This window comes from Delphinapterus leucas, chromosome 2 (genome assembly GCF_059928025.1).
Source record: "Delphinapterus leucas isolate spDelLeu-1000000601 "Yukka" chromosome 2, BTC_Dleu_Yukka2, whole genome shotgun sequence".
Classification (NCBI taxonomy): Eukaryota; Metazoa; Chordata; class Mammalia; order Artiodactyla; family Monodontidae; genus Delphinapterus; species Delphinapterus leucas.
Window position 1 is genome coordinate 34,089,628 of NC_143130.1, and position 8,295 is coordinate 34,097,922.

Sequence of the window (8,295 nt, forward strand, 5' to 3'; positions counted from 1 at the left end):
AATATATGACCCAGAAATCCCACTACTGGGCATAAACCCTGAGAAAACCATAATTCAGAAAGTCACATGTACCCCGATATTCATTGCAGCACTATTTACAATAGCCGGGTCATGGAAACAACCTAAATGTTCCTCAACAGATAAACGGATAAAGATGTGGTACATACACATATAATGGAATATTACTCAGCCATAAAAAGGAACAAAATTTGGTCATTTGTAGAGATGTGGATGGACCTAGAGTCTGTCATACAGAGTGAACTAAGAAAGAGAAAACAAATATCGTATATTGACACATTATGTGGAATCTAGAAAAATGGTACAGATGAACCTATTTACAGAGCAGGATTAGATGCAGATGTAGAGAATGGACGTGTGGACACAGTGTGGGAAGGGGAGGGTGGGATGAACTGGGAGATTAGGTTTGACATAAATACACTACCATGTGTAAAATAGATAGCTAGTGGGAACCTGCTGTAGAGCACAGAGAGCTCAAGTCGGTGCTCTGTGATGACCTAGATGGGTGAGATGGGGGGAGAGAGGTCCAAGAGGGAGCAGATATATGTATACATATAGCTATTCACCTCACTGTACAGCAGAAACTAACACAACATTGTAAAGCAATTACAATCCAATTTTAAAAAACCCATGGATTCCAAAGGGGACTGGTTGGGGGGGGCAGTGATAAATTAGGAGGTTGGGATTAACATATACACACTACTATATATAAAATAATCAACAAGTATCTACTGTATAGTACAGGGAGCTCTACTCAATATTCTGTAATAACCTATATGGGAAAAGAGTCTGAAAATGAATATATCTTTGTATATTTATAACTGAATCACTTTTGTACACTTGAAAAAAATACCTCATTGTAAACCAACTATACTCCAATATAAAATAAATTTTTTTTAAAAAAGAATAATATTAAAACATATTAGGACCAATTAGAAATTGGTGTGGAATGTCACACCTCTAGTCTGTCTCCACAACCTCAGCCCATTTCTTAGGAATATGCCCTCTTCATGTGTGACTATGGCACTCCAGAAAAATTCCTTTTCATCCAGACATAGACCCTGATACTCTCTCTCTCAGAGCAAAGTTTTCAAAATACTCACTTGAGCACCTAAATTCATAATTAAATATTAAGAAATATAAATAGAGAAATGGACTGTATCACAATAATAGTAGGAGATTTAAACACTTCACTTACTTCAAGGGGCAGATCATCCTGGCAAAAATATCAGTAAGAAAACCGCGGAATAGAAGGACACATTAGACCAGGTAGACTTATTAGACACATAGAATACTCCATTTAAAACAGCAGAACACGTATTCTTCAAGTGCACATGGAATATTCTATTATAGATTGCATGCTAGGCCACAAAAGAATGCTCAGGAAATTTTAGAAATATGAAATCATATCAAGCATCTTTTCTCACCAAAAATCCATGAGAGTAAAAATCAACTTAAGAAAAATACTTCAAAAAACACAAACATGTAGAGACTAAATAATATGCTACTAAACGACTAATGATCACTGAAAAAGTCAAAGATGAAATTTAAAAATATTTTTAGAGACAAAGGAAAACGAAATCACAATGATCCAAAATCTATGGGATACAGCAAAATGAGTTCTAAGAGGGAAGTTTATACCATTACCGGTCTAGCTCAAGAAATAATAAAAATGTCAAACAACCTAACCTTACACCAAAGTAACTAGGATAACAAAAACAAAGCACAAAGTTAGTAGAAGGAAATAAATCATAAAGATCAGATCAGAAATAAATGAAATAGAGACTAAGAGAATAGTAGAAAATATCAATGAAATAAAGAGCTGCTTCTTTAAAAGATAAACAAAATTGATAAACCTTTAGCTACACATAAAGGAAAAGAGGGAGACCTTCAAGATGGCAGGGAGTAAGACGTGGAGGTCACCTTCTTCCCCACAAATACATCAGAAATACATCTACACGTGGAACTCCTACTGAACGCTGGCAGAAGACCTCAGATTCCCAAAAGGCAAGAAACTCCCCACGTACCTGGGTAGAGCAAAAGAAAAAAGAAAAACCAGAGACAAAAGAATAGGGACGGGACCTGGACCTCTGGGAGTGAGCTGTGAAGGAGGAAAAGTTTCCATACACTAGGAAGCCACTTCACTGTCGGAGACAGGAGATGGGTGGGGGGAAGTTTCTGAGCCACAGAGGACAATGCAGCAACAGGGGGGCGGAGGGCAAAGGGGAGAGATTCCCGCACAGAGGATCGGTGCCGACCAGCACTCACCAGCCCGAGAGGCTTGTCTGCTCACCTGTGGGGGCGGGAGGGGGCTGGGAGCTGAGGCTCCGGCTTTCGGAGGTCAGATCCCAGGGAGCGGACTGGGGTTGGCTGTGTGAACACAGCCTGAAGGGGGCTAGTGCGCCACAGCTAAGCGGGAGGGAGTCTGGGAAAAAGTCTGGACCAGCCTAAGAGGCAAGAGACCATTGTTTCCGGATGCACAAGGAGAGGGGATTCAGAACACTGCCTAAATGAGCTCCAGAGACGGGCGTGAGACGCTAAGGCTACTGCTGCAGCCACCAAGAAGCCTGTGTGCAAGCACAGGTCACTATCCACACCTCCCCTCCCGGGAGCCTGTGCAGCCCACTACTGCCAGGGTCCCGTGATCCAGGGACAACTTCCCTGGGAGAACACGCGGCGTGCCTCAGGTTGTTGCAACACCACGCTGGCCTCTGCTGCCACAGGCTTGCCCTGCATTCCGCACCCCTCCTTCCCCCCGGCCTGAGTGAGACAGAGCCCCCTAATCAGCGGCTCCTTTAACCCCGTCCTGTCTGGGCCAAGAACAGACGCCCTCAGGTGACCTATAAGCAGAGGCGGGGCCAATTCAAAGCTGATCCCTAGGAGCTGTGCAAACAAAGAAGAGAAAGGGAAATCTCTCCCAGCAGCCTCAGGAGCAGCGGATTAAATCTCTACAATCAACTTGATGTACCTGCATCTGTGGAATACCTGAATAGACAGCGAATCATCCCAAATTGAGGCAGTGGACTTTGGGAGCAATGGTAGACTTGGGGTTTGCTGTATGCGACTGACTGGTTTCTAGTTTTATGTTTATCTTAGTTTAGTATTTAGAGTTTACTATCATTGGTAGATTTCTTTATTGATTTGGTTGCTCTCTTCCTTTTTTAAAAAAAAATATATATTTCCTTTTTCTCTTTTTGTGAGTATGTTTATGCTTCCTTGTGTGATTCTGTCTGTATAACTTTGCTTTTACCATTTGTCCTAGGGTTCTGTCTGTCTGTTTTCGTTTCTATTTTTTTAATATAGTTTTTAGGACTTGTTATCATTGGTGGATTTGTTTTCTGGTTTGGTTGCTCTTTTCTTTCTTTTTTATCATTACATTTTAATTTTTAATAATTTAAAATTTTTTTATTTTAATAACTTTATTACTTTTTATTTTCTTTCTTTCTTTTTTTCTCCCTTTTCTTCTGAGCCGTGTGGCTGACAGGGTCTTGGTGCCCCGGCTGGGTGTCAGGCCTGTGTCTCTGAGGTGGGAGAGCCAAGTCCAGGACATTGGTCCACCAGAGACCTCCAGGCTCCATGTAATATCAAATGGCGAAAGCTCTCCCAGAGATCTCCCATCTCAATGCTAAGACCCAGCTACACTCAACGACCAGCAAGCTACACTGCTGGACACCCTATGCCAAACTAGCAAGACAGGAAAACAAACCCACCCATTAGCAAAGAGGCTGCCTAAAATCATAATAAGGTCACAAACTCCCCAAAACACACCACTGGATGCGGTCCTGTCCACCAGAAAGACAAGATCCGGCTTCATCCACCAGAACACAAGCACCAGTCCCCTCCACCAGGAAGCCCACACAACCTACTGAACCAACCTTAGCCACTGGGGGCAGACACCAAAAACAACAGGAACTATGAACCTGCAGCCTGGAAAAAAGGAGACCCCAAACACAGTAAGTTAAGCAAAATGAGAAGACAGACAAACACACGGTAGATGAAGGAGCAAGGTAAAAACCCACCAGACCAAACAAATGAAGAGGAAATAGGCAGTCTACCTGAAAAATAATTCAGTAATGATAGTAAAGATGATCCAAAATCTTGGAAATAGAATGGAGAAAACACAAGAAATGTTTAACAAGGACCTAGAAGAACTAAAGAGCAAACAAACAATGATGAACAACACAATAAATGAAATTAAAAATTCTCTAGAAAGAATCAATAGCAGAATAACTGTGGCAGAAGAACGGATAAGTGACCTGGACGATAATAAGTGGAAATAACTACTGCAGAGCAGAATAAAGAAAAAAGAATGAAAAGAATTGAGGACAGTCTCAGAGACCTCTGGAACAACATTAAGTGCACCAAAATTCGAATTATAGGGGTTCTAGAAAAAGAGAAAAATGGATTGAGAAAATATTTGAAGAGATTATAGTTGAAAACTTCCCTAATATGGGAAAGGAAATAGTCAATCCAGTCCAGGAAGCGCAGACAGTCCCATACAGGATAAATCTAAGGAGAAACATGCCAAGACATATTTATCAAACTATCAAAAATTAAATAAAGGGCTTCCCTGGTGGAGCAGTGGTTGAGAGTCCGCCTACCGATGCAGGGGACACGGATTCGTGCCCTGGTCCAGGAAGATCCCACATGCCGTGGAGCGGCTGGGCCCGTGAGGCATGGCCGCTGAGCCTGCACATCCGGAGCCTGTGTTCCGCAATGGGAGAGGCCACAACAGTGAGAGGCCTGTGTACCGCTAAATAAATAAATAGAAAAAATATTAAAAGCAGCAAGGGAAAAACAACAAATAACATACAAAGGAATCCCCATAAGGTTAACAGCTGATCTTTCAGCAGAAACTCTGCAAGTCAGAAGGGAGTGGCAAGACAGATTTAATGTGATGAAAGGGAGAAACCTACAATCAAGATTACTCTACCCAGCAAGGATCTCATTCAGATTTCATGGAGAAATTAAAACCTTTACAGACAATCAAAAGCTAAGAGAATTCAGCACCAGCAAACCAGCTTTACAACAAATGCTAAAGGAACTTCTCTAGGCAGGAAACAAAAAAGAAGGAAAAGACCTACAATAACAAAACAATCAATAAAATGGTAATAGGAACATACGTATCGATAATTACCTTAAAAGTAAATGGATTAAATGCTCCAACCAAAAGACATAGACTGGTTGAATGGAGAGAAAAAGAAGACCCATATATATGCTGTCTACAAGAGTCCGACTTCAGACGTAGTGACACATACAGACTGAAAGTAAGGGGATGGCAAAAGATATTCCATGCAAATGGAAATCAAAACAAAGTTGGAGTAGCAATTCTCATATCAGACAAAATAGACATTAATATAAAGACTATTACAAGAGACAAAGAAGGACACTAATAATGATCAAGGGATGAGTCCAAGAAGAAGATATAACAATTGTAAATATTTAGGCACCCAACACAGGAGCAACTCAATACATAAGGCAAATGCTAACAGCCATAAAAGGGGAAATCGACAGTAACACAATAATAGTAGGGGACATTAACACCCCACTTTCACTAATGGACAGGTTATCCTAAATGAAAATAAACAAGGAAACACAAGCTTTAAATGATACATTCTACAACATGGACTTAATCAATATTTATAGGACATTCCATCTAAAAACAACAGAATACACTTTCTTCTCAACTGCTCATGGAACATTCCGAGGTTAGATCATATCTTGGATCACAAATCAAGCCTTGGTAAATCTAAGAAAATTGAAATCATATCAAGTAACTTTTCTGACCGCAATGCTATCAGACTAGATATCAATTACAGGAAAAAATCTGTAAAAAATACAAACACTTGGAGGCTAAACAATACACTACTTAATAACCAACAGATCACTGAAGAAATCAAAGAGGAAATCAAAAAATACCTAGAAACAAATGACAATGAAGACATGACCCAAAACCTATGGGATGCAGCAAAAGCAGTGCTAAGAGGGAAGTTCATAGCAATACATTCCTACCTCAAGAAACAAGAAACATCTCAAATGAACAACTTAACCCTACACCTAAAGCAATTAGGGAAAGAAGAACAAAGAACCCCCCCAAAGCAAAAGGAAAGAAATTCTAAAGATCAGATCAGAAATAAATGAAATGAAGAAGACAATAGCAGAGATCAATAAAACTGAAAGCTGGTTCTTTAAGAAGATAAACAACATTGATAAAACCATTAGCCAGAATCATCAGGAAAAAAAGGGAGAACACTCAAATCAATAGAATTAGAAATGAAAAAGGAGAAGTAACAACGGACACTGCAGAAATACAAAGGAGCATGAGAGATTACTACAAGTAACTATACCCCAATAGAATGGACAACCTGGAAGAAATGGACAAATTCATAGAAAAGCACAACCTTCCAAGACTGAACCAGGAAGAAATAGAGAATATAAATAGACCAATCACAAGCAGTGAAATTGAGACTGTGATTAAAAATCCCCCAACAAACAAAAGCCCAGGACCAGATGGCTTCACAGGTGAATTCTATCAAACATTTAGAGAAGAGCTAATATCTATCCTTCTCAAACTCTTCCAAAAATATAGCAGAGGGAGGAACACTCCCAAACTCATTCTATGAGGCCACTATCACCCTGATACCAAAATGAGACAAAGATGTCGCAAAGAAAGAATACTACAGGCCAATATCACTGATGAACATAGATGCAAAAATCCTCAACAAACCACTAGCAAACAGAATCCAACAGCACATTAAAAGGATCATACACCATGATCAAGTGGGGTTTATCCCAGGAATGCAAGGATTCTTCAATATACGCAAATCAATCAATGTGATAAACCATACTAACAAATAGAAGGAGAAAAATCATATGATCTTCTCAATAGATGCAGAAAAAGCTTTCGACTAAATTCAACACCCATTTATAATAAAAACCCTCCAGAAAGTAGGCATAGAGGGAACTTACCTCAACATAATAAAGGACACATATGACAAACGCACAGCCAACATCGTTTCAATGGTGAAAAACTGAAACCATCTCCTCTAAGATGAGGAACAAGACAAGGTTGTCCACTCTCACCACTATTATTCAACATAGTATTGGAAGTTTTGGCCCCAGCAATCAGAGAAGAAAAAGAAATAAAAGGAATCCAAATCAGAAAAGAAGTAAATCTGTCACTGTTTGCAGATGACATGATACTACATAGAGAATCCTAAAGATGCTACCAGAAAACTACTAGAGCTAATCAATGAATTTTATCAAGTAGCAGAATACAAAATTAATGCACAGAAATCTCTTGCATTCCTATACGCTAATGATGAAAATCTGAAAGAGAAAGTAAGGAAACACCCCCATTTACCACTGCAACAAAAAGAATAAAATACCTAGGAATAAACCTACCTAAGGAGGCAAAAGACCTGTATGCAGAAAACTATAAGACACTGATGAAAGAAATTAAAGATGATACAAACAGATGGACAGATATACCATGTTTTTGAATTGTAAGAATCAACATTATGAAAATGACTATACTACCCAAAGGAACCTACAGATTCAATGCAATCCCTATCAAACTACCAATGGCATTTTTCACAGAACTAAAACAAAGAATTTCACAATTTGTATGGAAACACAAAAGACCCCGAATAGCAAAAGCAATCTTGAGAAAGAAAAACGGAGCTGGAGGAATCAGGCTCCCGGACTTCAGACTATACTACAAAGCTACAGTAACCAAGACAGTATGGTATTGGCACAAAAATAGAAATATAGATCAACGGAACAGGATAGAAAGCCCAGAGATAAACCCATGCACACATGGTCACCTTATTTTTGATAAAGGAGGCAAGAATATACAATGGAGAGAAGACAGCCACTTCAGTAAGTGGTGCTGGGAAAACTGGACAGCTACACGTAAAAGAATGAAATTAGAACACTCCCTAACACCATACACAAAAATAAACTCCAAATGGATTAAACGCCTAAATGTAAGGCCAGACACTATAAAACTCTTAGAGGAAAACATAGGCAGAACACTCTATGAAAAATCACAGCAAGATCCTTTTTGACCCATCTCCTAGAGAAATGGAAATAAAAACAAAAATAAACAAATGGGACTTAATGAAACGTAAAAGCTTTTGCACAGCAAAGGAAACCATAAACAAGACAAAAAGACAACTCTCAGAATGGGAGAAAATATTTGCAAATGAATCAATGGACAAAGGATTAATCTCCAAAATTTACAAGCAGCTCATGCAGCTCAATATCAAAAAATGA